At 42.8% G+C, this 16,886-nt stretch overlaps 1 protein-coding gene across 6 annotated transcripts in view; it reads right to left on the bottom strand.

Moving 5' to 3' along the window:
* Dennd2b (DENN domain containing 2B) overlaps positions 1-16,886 on the bottom strand; it is a 199,668-nt gene that overhangs the window by 95,138 nt on the left and 87,644 nt on the right. For 3 of the 6 annotated variants that reach the window (XM_057777382.1, XM_057777387.1, XM_057777388.1), the window contains exon 1: positions 7,324-7,797. The exons of 1 other annotated variant lie outside the window; for it this stretch is intronic. The gene's annotated coding sequence lies outside the window, so the exon portion shown is untranslated. Of the gene's footprint in view, positions 1-7,323; positions 7,798-8,066; positions 8,155-16,886 lie in introns of those variants that run through there. 2 more of the 6 variants (XM_057777384.1, XM_057777383.1) reach the window with 1 other exon arrangement.

The following is a 16,886-nucleotide window of genomic DNA, read 5'->3' as shown; positions in this document are numbered from 1 at the left end:
AGGTTCTAACCATCATTCTGGTTGTATGGCTCTTTCTCTAACACATGTTTTGTTTTTTGTCACCAACTGGTCACTCAAATGCTGACAGAGAGTCCTTCAGACACTACTAAAGTTTCTCCTTTTTCTCGAAGATGATGGCAGCATTGCTTCATTCTTCAGAGCAAATCAAAAGTTGGTACTTGATACACCTACTGATGAAAATATTACCAGCAGCACCAAGCAAACTCACATCTTTTTATTAACTGGCAGGCTTCCTGCTTACTCTTTGCAATTGCTGCAAGCACTTATGTACCTTCTGAACATGAGAACAAGATTCCCATCTCCAAGTTTTAGGAACTAAGTAAAAACACTTAGAATCCAGTTGATGGGGGGAGGGGATATGACATAGAGTTAAATACTTTGCATTGGTATGGATACTAGTCTATTGATATTTAAGACTGATTTTGTTACACTGTGTATATGTATTTCTGCTCTTGTTTAAGATATTATGTTTGTGCAGTTCATTTAAAAATGTAATGTACAGTTAAGAAATATATATTAATATATAGTTATATATAATAATCAAACTTTTAATTATGTTAGTTAGGTTTTCTAGATATACAGAGATATATAGAGATATATTTCAGTTAGGTAGATATTCTTTAACACTTCAAAGACCTACAGAAGATGGTATTTAAAATGTTTTAAGAACTTAAACTTTTCTCAACAGTGAAACATGCCTGCTTCTGGCAGTACTAATCTACTTCAAAAGGATGATGGGCAACAAAGAGACTCCCTATGGAGTTTGCTAGCCTTTGGGCAAGAAATTGCTCTTGCCTGGGCCACTTGAACCACTTGATGGTATGCTGTATGAATTGGACATGTAGGACCCACAGAAAAATGACTACTAAACTTTCCAAAAGACAAGATGGTCCTTTAGGGTTCCTGATTCACAGAAGAAACTGCAAGACATTCTTCAGGATATTGAAGAAAGCAACTGATGAACTTTGCCATTACAAGACGGAATAGATCTTCAAATCTCCTGCTTCATGAAAAAGTCTTTTGGGTACCATGGGCCTGTAGGCTGAAGATAGAAGCCCCAACATTACAGAACTTTGGGTGATTGTCAGGCAGCAAGATGTCTCTGTCCATTCCAGTTTTGAAAGTTGCTTACAATGCACTTCCCGTTTACTTAGGTAATATTATATCCTTCTGGTGTCTTTAAAGAGTTGAAGACAGACAGTTATAGTTTTCCTTAGCTATGATAAAGGATAAATTATATATATAAAACTTTAGACTCACAAAGGATAGACGATGAGTACTTTCCTTAATTCACCAAATGTAACTAAATATTGTAACTATAATTCTTGCTTGATAACTATTTTGTATATGTAATTTTACTATGCTAAAGTTAAAACCTTCCTTTTCATTTAGACAGAAAAGGGGAGATGATGTGGGATGTCCTTCTGTATATGTATTGCTTTTATTGGATAATGAATAAAGCTGTTTCAGGCAATGGCTTAGTAGAGTAAAATCAGGTGGGAAATCCAAACAGAGATATATAGAGAGAGTAGGCATAGTCAAAGAGATGTCATGTAGCTTCCGAAAGAAAAGGATCCAAAACATTTCCAGTAAGCCACAGCCTTGTGGCAATACACAGATTAGGATAAATGGGTTAATCCAAGATGTAAGAGCTAGCTAGAAATATGCCTGAGTCATTGACCAAACAGTGTTGTAATTAAAAAAGAAATCCAACTGATAGGCTTAAAAGTTATTCAAATAATTTAAAAGTATAAACTATACTTATGTTGGTCATTTGGGGAAATTAAAATATACACTTAATTTCATAGATTTCAGAAAGTCTATCTGGTAAACCAACACTGGCATTTAACAAGTCAAAATGTCAATGAGAACTCTTAATTCATCCCTTCTGCTTTCTAGAAGAGGAAACTGAAAGCCAGATGGGGTCAGAACTAAAATTCAGATATGCCAACTACCAGGCCAATGCATTCTGCCATGTGTCAGTGGAAATGATCATAAGGAAAGGTCACCGAAAGCAACAGCTGACATTTATTGGCCAGAACTATAACACTTATAAAAATGCTTTGAGATGAGTAAGATTACCCAAATTTACCTGAAAATATAGATAACTTTCCAGAACTCCAAAGAGAGTAGTAAAAAGAGTCATACTACAACCTCCATCTCTCGTGTACCCCATCTCATCTCACCCCCCACACTGTACCACTCTAATCCCTCAACCCACCCTAACTCCCCTACTCCAACTTATACCACCCTCACCCCAAGCTGGCTGCAAAGCCTCATCTACAAGTTGGGTTTGGTAGAATACATGGATTTGTATTTGGAGAGGTAAGGAAGGCTGGGTTCAAACCTGTGTCAGCAAGACAGGAGGGAGGTCAGGCTGCAAGGGGACTCCAATAGGAATCCAAGGAAGACCTGAGGGGCCCTGCCTGGGCTGGCCAGCAGAAAGGAGACAGGCAGTAAGCAATTCTGAAAAGATCATTCCTGCGTAACAAGGAATCCTTATCCACCAGAGCTGTTTTAAGACAGAACTACATGCTCACTGAGCAACACACACACACACACACACACACACACACACACAAACACACATACTCAAAATGATATATGAGATGTGTGTGCATGTGTGTGTGTGTATATATATATATATATATATACACCATATATATATGAATAACATATATATGAAGACCTCCTTGGTCAGACTTTCTCTTAACCCACCACTGCTGCTGAGAACTACTCTATTCTCAGCCCCTTTGTTCAGGGCCTGTTGCTTCTAGATCTTTCTCCCATAGCCCTCAGTTTATCTTTTTTTTTCATATTCAAACAGTCCTCAAACAATCCCAAAGGCAATCTCCAATTCACAGACAAACCTTCAGCCACAGCAGGCCTTGCAGAAGTGTGGGATTCCCCTCTGTATGCTGGCCTGAGCCTATGGCAGGGTGGAGGAACTGAATGCTGGGAGAAAGAAGGGTGGAGTCAGGAGAAGCCATGAAGCCCTACTGGAGCCAGATGAAACTTTAGCCGCTCCTTTAAGAGAGGTTTTCCTGACTCAGTGGCAGCAGAAAAAAGCCGGCTTTCTGGGCTGTGCTGCCAGTGCAACCTCTGGCTCTTTTAAGAGACGGTGCATTTGAATGGGGTTTGTGAGCAACGTGCTATGGCTTCCTTGGTGGCAGCATGTACCAGCTGTGTGCCTAGAGATGGGGCATTGTATGTGGCTCTCTGAGGCAGTGAGCAGCTCCACCATGCTGGGCTAGGTGGGGCAAGCAGGGAGTGCCGTATTTCCCCTAGCAGTGGCACAGCTTAAGTTTTTAAGAAGCACTTAGCATTTTAAGAAGCCCTCCTGGACAATAAAGAATTACAGATACAAACAGGTCAGATTCAGACATAAAAGACCTCTAAATGGGTCACAGTGTTGGATAAATGTACGTGGGCTTGGGAGAGAGAAGAAAAAAAAGTAGAGCTAATGGACCAAGCAGTTATTTAATTAATACAGTTTCCGTGTGATTATTTTGGGGCTAAGTGGCCAGGAACGACCAAACAGTCTTCTTACTACATGGTTTCAAGAGAAGCCCATAGAAACAGGCTTTGAAGCAGCTTTGTACTCTAATTGCATGTAATTTGCCCTTTCACAGGGACAATCTGAGAGAGGCCCAAATATTCAGTTATTGTAATCATTTCAGCAGGCCCCACAACAGTGTATGCATTATATCAGAGCCAAAAAAAAAAAAAAAAAGTAAGAGAAGGAATCATTATAGAAACTCTTCAATACAAGTAGTCAAGACTCACTGAACACTTCCTCTCCCTACAAAACAAAACAACACCACATAGATGTTTTCTAGGGTCCCAGGTTAGAAAAAGACTCTGGGATTTCTCTAATCAAGTCAGTGTTATATAGAATGACAACATATTCCCCTAAAACAGATACTACTTACTCAAACAGAGGATCACTGTGCTTCCCCTCTAGCAGAAAGAGATGCCCCTTTCTCCCTTCCTCTAACAGAAGTCACATTAATGCAAGCTTTCCCACAGGCTTTGAAGAGAAATCTGCCTATTATATTACGCCAGATGGCCAATGCAGCCCCCTCATGCCCTCTAAGACAAGGTCCCTCTAACTCAAAGAACTCAATTAACTGTAGCTTCTTCCCTCAGGCCCCAGCCAACATGGAGGCACAAAAAGAAAGTCGAGCCAGGTTCTAGGAGGCTGCTGCTAGCCTCAGAACTGTGTTACCTTTGCTTGGTTGCCTTAACAAACTTTCTTGGATGCAGCAGTGAAAATCTGAAGTTGCTAGGATGAATGACAGCTAAGAGCCCAGTTTCTAACAGGTACTCAGGCCCATTTCCCTCAGGAGCCAGTCCACCTGCCCAAAGTGGTTCTGAGTGTCAGATGCAAGGGAAGTCAGGGCATGTCTCTGAATTGCAGGTCACCAGTGATTCCATGATACTTGAAGTCTGCTGCCTCCCCAAAGCTGTTCTCCCAGCCCAGGGAAAGGGGCAGGCCAGCAGAACTAAAGATGCCCTTTGCCTTGTTCTCCAAAGATTTCCAAGTTTCAAGTTCCTTGGTGACTGATTATCCTTTCTGGAGATTGGGAGTCCTGAGGGAAAGTATACAGGAAGGGGAGCAGAGGAAGGGGGAGAGAGGGAGGAGAACAGGAATGTTACTGTTTAATCCTTAAGGAACATAGAGGGATCCAATCTGTGACTCAGCTCTGGGAAGCTGAAGAACTGGGAAGAAAGGAACAGCTGCAGTACAATTTAAGCTGTGCACAACTTCTTCGGCCTGGGAGGCCACAACAATGTGTCCAATCTAAACTCTTCTTTGCGACTTCACCTTGAAGCCTGAGAAGCTACCTAGGAGAGCTACATTGTTTGATTCAAGAAAAAAAAGAAAAAAAAAAAAAAAGAACCTGTTCTATGCCTGTTCTCCCCAGATGCCATGCCAAGCCATAGCTGGCAGGTATTCCCCTATCTTATGATAGAGGCTGAGGGTATTGGTGGGGTACCCTAGTATGCCATATACCCTATAGGCTCACTGAAGACAGAGGAAAACCTAGGACATCCTTGCTTGGTGTTTCCCTACCCTTCTACTTCATTCCTTGACACAATTCCAGGACATATCAAGTTTCTGCCCCTGGAATTCCCACTTCCTTTTTTTTTTTCCTTCCCCTGAGCCATAGCCTTACAAGTTACTTAAAGAGCTGCCTGGCTCTGTAAGAGGCTTTCTGAGCAGTAACATTTCCTACCAGTTATAAGCCAACCTTTCAAACCCAGAGCTGAAGAGACTGGCCCCTCTGCCCACTCAAGACAGTTTTCCCAGAGAAGCCCAGCGGGACCAGGGTCTGTCTTACAACCACTAAAATGTGTGATGCCACCACTGTGTGAAGCTGTGAACGTGGATTGAAAAAGAGAAAGGTCTCTTGGGACTCCTCTCTACACTAAAACATGGGTTGCAAAACCTACAGGAAGCTCTGTCTCTCAAGCGTCTCTGAAGAATCATTTGTGCGGCTCAAAGTCTACCATGAGCATCACCTTTCATTCCCTTAAACATCTCAAAGAAGACTTGTGAGCTTTTTCTCACTGCAATTTACTAATGCATCTGAGTAAAAAGTGTATTTATAAATAAGGGAGCCAGAAAAAAGAGGCTAAATGACTTTCCAAAGAAGTCAGACCATTCCTCAAGTTTCATTCTCTATCATAATACATAATATAGACTTGTTTACAACTAACTGCTTTCATGGAAGCCATTCCATTTGCTTTCTCTCAACAACAGTGTAGTTGTTACCATTATTTCCATCTCACCGCTAATAATCTGAAGTTCCTATTAGCTGAGGGCTTCCCAGCGAGCAGCAGACCCTCACAGGTACCATCATCAGATGCAGACATCTGTTCCTCACAACTCCACCTTTAATCCCAGCCCACAGGCCACACTCCTCCAAGCAACAGATCCCTAGAGAAGGCAGAATTAACTTTGGAAGTAGCCTATCTGAGGTCCAGGGGCCACGCAGTTCACACTGGCAGTCCCTCGGGCCCCAACACTGGTGCATACAGTGTTGCATATACACATATACACACACGGGTCACCAGAGTCAGGGCTACAGAGCCAGTGCTTGTACTGGCAAGCTGACCCGAAGTTAATCAGAAGGCCCCCTCATTGTTTGCTAGGACACAAAAGGCACACTGTTCAGAAAGTTCAAGAAGGAAAAACCAAAGAGCCAGGAACAACAGCTGTTCCCGGGCCCCACTGAGAAACCAAAAGCTTCTACAAAGTTCCCTGAGGCCAGAGTAAGCTGAAGTAGAAGTACATCTCTTGAGGGGTTTCCTGCAGGGAGGTTCTGCAGCACTTACCCTCCTCTTAACATTACAGACGACCTAGCTACTTCATCACCTATAGAACCACCTTTCTGGGAGGGTTTCCTTTCCCGGGCCACACAGAGTTCACCACATACCACTCCTCTCCATGTTGCTAGGTCAGAACAAGTTTTTTTTTTTTTTTTTTTTTTTTTCTTCCTGAAATTTAGGACAAGGCATATACAATGTGGACAGTATGTGCCCTGGGATTTGGTTAAAATATGAGCCAAAGGGATGATCCAGCATAAGCAGAGTCCCTCATAGTTCCTAGCAGCTGCAGCACTAAGAGAGCCCTCTGCAACATTTGGACTAGACAGATATTTGCAAGTCCTCAAACCCCAAGAAAGTCCCCTCTTCCACAACTCAAGAAAATCTATAATGAGCATCATTAAGGGGAGGGGGCATTTCCTGTTTCTAAAGCTACTTCATAAAGAATGCAAGGCTCCAGCTCAGCCACTGCCGAGATAGTCTGTCTCTCTGTCCTGCTAACTGCTCCCAGGAGACTTGGAACTTGCGCAGACTCTTCACTGAGCCTCATTATTAGCTCGTCTGATTGCTGCCGTTACAGGTGAGACACAGTGGTATGGGGACTACAGGGCAGACAGTACTGGTAGAGCCAACCAGAGGCTCACAAGTTTTCATGTAAGAGCTACAGCAGTGCTGCGGTGATGAGAACTCATTTTCTTGTATAAGAGCCTTTCTGTGAAAATATCCAGTGGCTTTGTGCTAAATAAAAGCAGAGCAAAGCCTAAACAGCTATGATTCAGCCAGAGTGAGATTAACTAGATTCACAAAGTCAAGAAAATTGGCTGTTTCCCTCCTCCTCCCAGAGCTAATAGAATCCAACTGTTGGAACATGACATCATTTTCGACCCCCAAACCTTGAGTGAAGAGCACAGACACCGGCCTGCCACAAACAGCCCAAGACTCAGAGCAAGAGACTCAGAGTGCCCTTACCTGGTAGTCAGGGTGATTTCTTGCCCACTCCATTCTCCGCAGAGACTGGCTCACACACACCACAGTCACTTAGGGAGCCCAGGACTCCCAGATCCACCGGCTTAAGCTCCAGAACCTGCTGTGAGCTTCCCACAAACTCCTTCCTCTGACCTTTCAAGACACTCCTTCCAGCCAAGTGAGCAGAGCTAGCGCAGCGAGCCAGTCAGGCCGGTTGTCATGGAGACCCCGTCCTCTTAGGCTGTACACAGGCTTGCTCTCCCTCAACCCGGAACCCTGGGCGCTAGCACGCGCACGTTCATGCGTGCGCGCACTTACACATATTCCCTGAGTTCTAGATGGCCTCGAAACAGCACTGTCTTTTGATCGGCTCAGTTTAAGCATGCATTCCACTCCTCCTACCTCCCTTCCCGTCAACCAGGAGCCCAGGACTGTTCCTGGGAACTTGCTGCAACCACCCGGAGGGGAGAAGGGTGAGGACAGTGAGTGGACTTGTTTTTCTCCCCTCTAGTGTCTCAGTTTTTATAACTCGGAAGAATCCCTGCCAAGGGGGAGGGAGCTAACTGAAGACTTGGAGGGGAAGCAAGCTCTTCCTCTGGCCCCTACAGCAGTAGCTGAATGCGAAGGAGGGACACTGACGCATGGTGCCTCTGCTTGTTTGTTCGGTTTGGGATTTTCCGGCAGCAACTGGGGCGGAAATACCTCTCACATCCCAGAAGCTGGCCTGAACAGGCCTCTCAGGTTACCTTGTTGCCTGTTCAGGTCGTGGAGATGACTTTAACCAATACAGGATCCCATGGTACTAGTGCAGAGCCTAAGCAGTCTCTTGTCTTCCTGCAATGGAGAAGAAATAAACTAGATCAGGACTAGGAAGAACTCTGGGCAAGTCTACAGTCACAACCAGGGCATCAGAGACAATACCAACAGCCTCCTCACCGCCCAACACAAGAGCCGTCCAAGTCCAGGCCTCCGGTGATCAGTTGTATCAGTGTCAGCACAAGACCTGGGACACAGAGGCTCTTTTAGCACACACACCCCCAGTGTATACTCTTACCTGGACACTGCTTAACACTGTCTTAGATAATTATTTTGTTTGATCCTCTTAACTGTTTGAAACACACTGGTCAGATAGGTTAGCTACCATTTAACAGATGGGATCACTGAGGCCCAGAGAGATCTGATATCTGACCTACAGTTATATAATTAGTCAGAAAAAGAACCAAGAGTAGAGACCAATCAAGGGTCTCCTAAAGTTATAGACTCTGCTATAAAAAGTACAAGAAAACCTGATCTTGAAAAACAGATAGTTTTCTGATAACCACAAGTATGAGCTTTCAAGGGAAAGTGGAGACTCTTTCTGAGTCCTGGTGAGGTAAACCTACCGGCCACCCCTCTAGCCTGAAGACTCGATGGCAGAGAACATCTATGATATGCAGACTATCTGCTGCAAATCAGAGAGAAACTTCCCTGCCCTACCACCACGTGCTGCCGTGCATCTTCCCAAATCTGGTTCATTTGTTACCTCTACAATGAAGGAGGCCTGAAAGTTAGAACTATTATTACACTAAGTTAACACATTTTAAAGACTATCAAAAGCAAAGATAAAACTATTTGCTCCCATTTACTGAACAAGAAAATAACAGATCCAAAAACAGTGTCCAAGCCTTTCGACTCTCCAGCACACATTAAGCAGAAGAGTTGCCAAGAACACCTGAGCAGAAATCACAAGACCTTGACAATGTCTGACCTCATCACCAACTGGACACCTGCCGCTGAGCCAGCTTCCTGACCTGATAGCTTCTACACATACATCTGATCACTGAGGTAGTGGGGTGGGAGATACGTTATTCTCATTAAAACCCTCAAATCAGGCACTCAGATAAGAACTTCACTCATAGCCTGAAATGGTTAATACCCCTCGACCACCAGATAATAAATATATTTTCAGATAGAATTATTTGGAATTGGTAAATGGGTTGCATGTGGGAAGGTAAGGAGGCTGATGAGGATAAAGACAATGAGGCCCATGGAGAACATTCTCCAGTGTTGTTACTCAAAATAACACTAGGGAGGTCCTGATGGAATCCTTAATGCGCACCCCTTACAGAATTCCTTGTGATTCTGATTCACCTTCAGCATACCACAAAATTCTCAAAACCAGATTTTGGTTGGCCTGAATTTAAATCATAAATACATGCAGAAGACCATGTAGGAAACATGTCACAAAACCCATGAAGAAATGACAGATCCTAAGTGGCCATGGGCCCCAGAATCCCAAATCTGCAAAAGAAGAAAAGCATCACCAAATCTCAGCTTCTCTTTCCTCTTAGACACAACAAGCATCTCTCTGCTTTTCTTCTGAACCCAAAGAATGCACATTTGCCGTGTCTCCAAACCCAGATGAGGCAAGCTCACCTCTTTTTACAATGAGATAAAATTCATGGTATAATAGTAATACCAACTAAATTTTATTGGGACCCTACTGCATGTCAGACATACTTTTAAACAGCACTAGTCAAGATACTGAAGCAGAAACACAGTCGTAGAGGTAATCCAAACTTTAAAAGCCCTAAAAGCAGACACACAATGCAAGCCATGCTCCCCCTAGTGGCACACTGGAGTTACAGGGGTGCCTTGTCCTCAAAAGGAAGAGACAAAGTTAGGGCCTGAACGTGGGGAGACCAGAACCCTTGCTTCAGTGATGTGGCTGTATATAAGTTCCTAGAATTGGACAGAAGCAAGACCAGCTAACTTCCTCTGTTGCCTCTGCACGACTGGATCCAGATCGGGCCAGCTTGACTTCTCCTGAAGGAGGGGGATTTTACAGACCCATGTTTTCTGCCGGGAATGGTGGATCAGGCTTGTAATATCAGCTACTCAGGAGGCTGAGGCAAGAGAACTGCAATGTCAAGGCCTGCCTGGAATACAGAGCAAATCCAAGTATAGTTTAAGCAATTCACTGAAAACTTGTCTCAAAAAATAAGAGCTATGGGGATGGGAGAGATGGCTCTGTGGTTAAGAGCTTTAGCAGAGGAACTAGATTTGGTTCCCAGCACCCACGTGATAGCTGACAATCATCCACAACTCCAGTTCTAGGAGATCTGATACCCTCTTCTGATGTCTCTGGGCACCAGGCATACACATTTTGGACAAATACACACACAGGCAAATACACATAAATTTTTTTAAAAAAATTAAAATAAGGACCAGTGTGATGGTTCAGCAGGTAATGACACTTCTCACCAAATCTACTAACTTAAGTTCAATCCCTGGGACCTATACAGTGGAAAGAGAGAACTGACATCTGAAGTTGTCCTTATATGTGGGTAAGTGCACATCATGACGTGCACTTACCCATATACATACCCACACACACACACACACACACACACACAAATAAATGTAATATTTTCAATAAAATACAAATAAAGTGTTTGGAAGAAAGCTCAAAGGAACAGCATTTGCCAGACACATAAAGGCTCTAGATTTAATCCTACCACTACAGGAAAAAAGAAAGAACCACAAGCTTACACATACATGAGCCAGAAGCATGGGAGACGTCTCTAGTCTCTTTCTCTTCCCACTGCAATCCTTTTCCAACTCCAAAATAATTCTACTTAAAAACTTCGTATCTGTCCCCCTTTTCTCCACTCCCACTGCTACCTATCCTGCCTGTTAATTACTGTAGAAACTTAACTACCCTAGCTAGCTTCAACTCTTGCCCTCACCAAAAATAATGAAAACTCAAACTCAGTTTCTCATAAAAACACTCAACAATTAACACAGCAACCTTCTTTTGCAATTGGGTGGAGGTTTCTCCAAACATATCAAGCAAATCATCAGTCTAACAGCAAATGTATGCCCTCCCCTATGATTCTGACACTGTTTCCTAGGGACCACCAAATCCATGAAGCTCTGTCCTTGATGAGACTTGCTCTCTATCACTTTAGATACCAATTGCTAGAATCAGATTGTTTTATCTGTGCTTCTGACGAAACATGTATAAATCTAAATCAGAATTTCCAAAACTACATCCTTGGCTTTAATGAATTTGCTATTGATAGGTTAGCCATAAAACTTCAAGAAACACTCAGACCTACTAGTTTATTATAAACAGTACTGCAGATGAAAGAGAAGCATAGGGCTGGGGTATGGGAAATGTGCAGGGCTTCCAAGTCCTCTCGACAAATATAAGTGTTCAGCTCCACTACAGCTCTCAAAACCCAGTCCTCTGGGGTTTTATGAAAGATTCAGCATATATAATGATACAATAGATTGTATCATTAGTCACTGGTAACAAACTTAACTTTCACCCACATCCCCCTTTCTCGGGAGTAAGGCCAAAAGTTACAGCCTTCTAAACATAAGCAGTCTTTATCTTGAGGACATCCAGGAGTCCTCGGTCACCAAGCAATTATTAATATATATATATATATATATATATATATATATATATATATATATATCCTGCTTTGGAGATTCCAAAGGATTTTAGGAGTTGTCTGCCAGGAAACAGGAGGAAGACCAAATATACATTCCACAGCATCACGCCCTCACAAATCCATTCTCCACACAGCTGTCTGAAGCCCCTTTTGACACAGGATCATGTCATTTCCTGCCTAACACACTTCATTGCTTCCCAGAGCACTCAGGATGAAATCTAGGTTCTTACCAAGACCTACAAGGACCGAGCACGATCCTTCTCTTCCCTTCTTTCAGCATACTTCCTCCTTCCCTCTGAGCACAGGATATGTTAGTTCACTGAAAATGTCACATGTTTTTCCAGGCTGTCTAGCTTAGAGCCTGGGATCCCACCCCCAGTCTTTGCTCAGATGACTCTTATCTTGCCTCAACATGACTGTCATCTCCTGACTTCCACAGTCCTCCAAGTCTAAACACAGCTCCTTCAGCTCCTTGTACTTCAAGAAGCACTCATTTTCCTTCAAAGCACTCATTAGGATTTGTAATTGTGCTTTTATGCAGTTATTTGCTTAATATGGGAGCGGGAACCTAGATTACTCTCCTACCATAGTCCCTGTACTTGACAAACGGCCCAGCATAGAACAGGCACTCAAAAACCAGCTTCAGAACCAGTGTGCAAAAACTCTTCCTATTCCATGTCACTCATTGCATTTTGTCTAGACTTACAAACTATAATTATATTTCTTTTCCCTCATATGCCTTGCCTATGGGCTTAACCAAAAGTTCCTGTCAAGTCTCCCCGTGGTTTGTTTCCCAGAACTTTCCTGGTAAGGTCACTCTTCTAGGGATCACTCCAGGGTTTTATAGCTTCTCTCATTACTGAAGTGCCCACTCATAGACTCTCCATTACCACTGTATGGCTCTGCCAAGCCATGTAAGCTGCATGAATGGTGCAGTTCTCAAGACAGCAAATTCTCTGGGGTCAGCTTTATCCAGAGACCAAACGCTATCTTCTCCCTTCTACTGTATAGGCTTACCATGCAGATAAAAATGTAATTTCTGAATATATTCAGCCAAGGACAACTATAAATGTGGTCCAGCAGAAAATTGCAAACTTACTTAAAACACAAGGGGATGTTGTTGTTGCTGTTGTTGTTTTTGTAATCTGATTGTACAATCCTCAAGCATGAACTTTGTGACCTAAAGTCATGTCAAGATGTCAAGATTGGACACTGAAAAAATACGTATGTGCATATGTATGTATAGATATATATTTATGTACTATTATAATTTGAAGACATGAAATGTAAGTTTGAAGCAGGAAATTCTGTCACTAAAAAGAAATTCATTAAAAACTGTTGTGTGGGGGTTGGGGACTTGCAGAGATGGCTGAGCAGGTAAGAGCATATACTGGCCAGGTGGTGGTACGTACATCTTTAATCCCAGCACTCAGGAGGCAGAGGCAGGCAGATCTCTGTGAGTTCGAGGCCAGCCTGGTCTACAAGAGCTAGTTCCAGGACAGGCTCCAAAGCTACAGAGAAACCCTATCTCAAAAAAACAACCAACCAAACAAACAAAAGCCATATCTGCTCTTCCAGAGGACCAAAGTTTGGTTCCCAGAATCCAAATCAAGTGACTCACAACCCTCTCTTACTCAAGTTCCATGGGAGCCAACACATCTGGCCTCCATGGAAACCTGTACATACATGTACATACTACTCCTATACAGGGATACACATAATTAAAAATAAAAACAAATCTTTTTAAAAAGAAAGAAAATTACTGTATAGGGAAAAAATAATTAAGTATTAAATAAAAGCAACAACTAATTGTATAATTGGATCTATTGTCTATTACAAGATAACACTTTGTCCAAAATATGAATTCCTATCTCGTATATTTTCACTCAACAGTTAACAGTGAAGGATCAATGTATCTCCAAGTCATACCTCCTGTGCTGCCACCACCCCACTGTAGGCATAACCACAACACACCACGACACTACATATAATCGGTGCTTTAAAACTGCCCACACCTTTCTCTCCCACTCTCTATTGCTCATGGTGTTACTTTACCTGGCTGCCTTTCCTTCCCATGCTCACAAAAACGCTACTGCCTTCAAGGCCCACCTCAAGGACACCTCCTTTGTGAAATGATTCTCCATCACTGGTGTGGGAAGTCCTTCTGTGTATGTGTTGCTTTTATTGATTAATAAAGAAGCTGCCTTGGCCTGTGATAGGGCAGAGTACAGCTAGGCAGGGAAAACTAAACTGAACGATGGGAGAAAGAAGGCGGAGTCAGAGGGACGCCATGTAGCCACCAGAGGGGAAAGATGCAAAGCTGTCAGCTGGAACCTTGCCGGTAGGACACAAACCTCATAGTAAAATATAAAATAATGGAAATGGGTTAATTCTAGATGTTAGAGCTAGCTAGCTAGCAATACACTTAAGTGACTGGCCAAGCAGTGATTTAAATAATATAATTTCTGTGTGATCATTTCAGGAGTCTGGGCAGCCAGGAAACGAACAAGCAGCCTCCTACTACACATCTCTCAGCAGAATTTGTCTCTGCGGGCCTACAGCAGCCTAGGGATGCCTATCCTATGTTATATGTAGCACTTTATCATCATGACCTGTACACCTGTCTCCACACAGGTGCAAGGACTTTAGCAGCTCCCTCATCGTGGCAATCAATGTGTGAGGGATGAATGGAAAAATGTAAAGACTCACCAGATAAGCAAAAGGAAGCAGCGTTCTGCACAGCAATGAATTTTGGATGAGCTTACCCTGTACAAAGAGAATACATATGCACCTATACTTTATGGAGGATATGATAGTCAGAATCTATATTGGGTCACTAATGTATAGCATTTTCTTTTATCTCTCTTTGCACTTATTTGTTTTTACTTTTTGTTTACATATTTATTTTTAAAATTATTTATGAGTGTTTTGCATGCACATATGTCTGTGCACCATGTGCCTGTAGAGGCCAGAAGAGGCTATCAAATGTCCTGTGAACCACCCTATGAGCACCAGGAATAGGACTCAAGTCTTCAGCAAGAGTAGCTAGTGTATTTAACCACTGAACCATCTCTCCAGCCACTATTTATGTTTTCTTGTGAGTCAGTTCTCTTCTTCTACCATGAGAATCCTAGGAATTGGACTATGGTCACCAGGCTTGGCGGCAAGCACCTTCATTTGTTAAGTCATCTTGCTAGCCCCAAAATTTTCTCATCTCTTTAAAGACAAAAATGGCTTTTTAATTCCCAGCAGAGTCTTTAAAGGGCTTTATGTTCTTCCTTTACTCCTAATGATTATCAGTGTGGAAGGCTAGGGGGCTGTAGTTGAATGGTAGTGTGATCACCTTTCATTTGTGAGGACCTAAGTTCAATTCCCAGTATTTCCAAAAGGAAAAACGAAAAGCAAGAGACAATGTACTAAGAGTGGGAAAGTAAAGGCATAAAGAATACACAGAGTTTGCTGGACTTGTAAGTTCCTAAGCAAGTCCCTGTCTCCCAGAGGGATACTGCTTTTGCTTCCACATGGTAAGCAAACTATGGGATCCTACTAGGCACTCATGTGCTCACACTTGTGTGTGCTCTCTGTTCTCATCTCTCTGTGTATGCTCACATCAATGTGGGTGTGTACAAGGGGAAGCATGCAAGTGTGGGTGGTAATCAGGAGTCATTAGGCTTCTTAAATCACTCCCCACTTTATTTGTTTGTTTTGGAGGCAGTCTTTCACTGAACTTGGAGTTCAGTGATTCTGCCCCTTGTCTGCCCATCTCTACCTCACAGCACTGGGATTACCAATCTGTGCTCCTGCACTTCTACATGGATGTTGGCGAGCTGAACTCGGCTCTCACATGGACACAGCAAGCACTTTATTGAGACATCTCCCTAACCCCAAATGTTAGTTTAAGTGTCTGCTGCAGTCATTCATCACTCCATTAGTGCACTTTCTGAGAAAAGAAGCATCAACATTTCTCACTTTCAGGAAGTACAGATTCTTTTTTTTTTTTTTTTTTTATTTCTTTTCTGGGTATGTGTAATTTCTTTTTTCTTTCTTTCTTTCTTTTTTTTTTTTTGCGGGGGGAGAGTAATACAGATTCTATTCAAACCTTTTAGTACAGCACCTGGCTGGAATTCTTGGGTCACTTGCCTACAATCATACAGAAGACTATCACCAATGAAAAGCATCCTTTCTTGGAGAAAAAGATGGACAATTCATGATCTCCAGGAGGCTGGAGAGAGAATGTGCCAAACGTAGAATGGGAAAATGAAGAAAAAATACTGGGAAATGGATGACAGAAGAGTGAGGGTCTGTAGACTCTCTCCTTGGTTATCACTATCAAACAAAGCTGCCTTTACAGAACAGAGAGCTGAGCTGGGCGATGATGACACACTCCTTTAATCCCAGCACTTGGGAAGCAAAGGCAGGAGGATCTCTCAGAGTTCAAGACCAGCCTGGTCTACAGAACAAATTCTAGGACAGTCAAGGATACACAGAGAAACCCTGTTTCTAAAAACAACAACAACAACAAAAGGACAGAGAGCTATGTAATGATATTTCATTTGTATTTTAATAAATAAAGTTTGCCTGAAGATCAGACAGTAAAACACCCCACTGATCAGACCAGGCAGTGGTGACACACACATTTAATCCCAGTAGCCACACTAGTTTGTCATAGAAACTGGGCAGTAGTGGTGCATGCCTTTAATCCCAGCACTACAGAGGAATATAAAACAGGAGGAGACATGTCTCAGACACAGTCTCATTCTGAGATTCCTGGAGGCAGAATCACCATTTTCAGACTGAGGTAGAGGTAAGAGTCAGTGGCTGGCTGTTTTGCTTTTCTGGTCTTCAGGTTGAACCCCAATATCTGACTCTGAGTTTTTATTAATCATTCTACAGAGCTGTCATCCAGAAGTCCTTTTGGAAGACAATCTGTCTGCAGCAAACCAAACATGAGCTCTACCAGGGGCTTCAGATCAACAAAATAAATCACTCCCCAGGGATGGCAATTCCAGTCCTCCTCTGCATGGAAGCCACATCTGGCAGGACCCTAGTATGCTGGTGACTAAGACACATATTTTGCTTGCACAGCCTTCTTAAGAAAACAGAGAAATAACTACTCTATGCTCA

Source organism: Chionomys nivalis, chromosome 8 (assembly GCF_950005125.1).
Source record: "Chionomys nivalis chromosome 8, mChiNiv1.1, whole genome shotgun sequence".
NCBI classification, from domain to species: Eukaryota; Metazoa; Chordata; class Mammalia; order Rodentia; family Cricetidae; genus Chionomys; species Chionomys nivalis.
The sequence above is the reverse complement of the archived record's forward strand: the minus strand, read 5'-3'. Positions and strand labels throughout refer to the sequence as shown.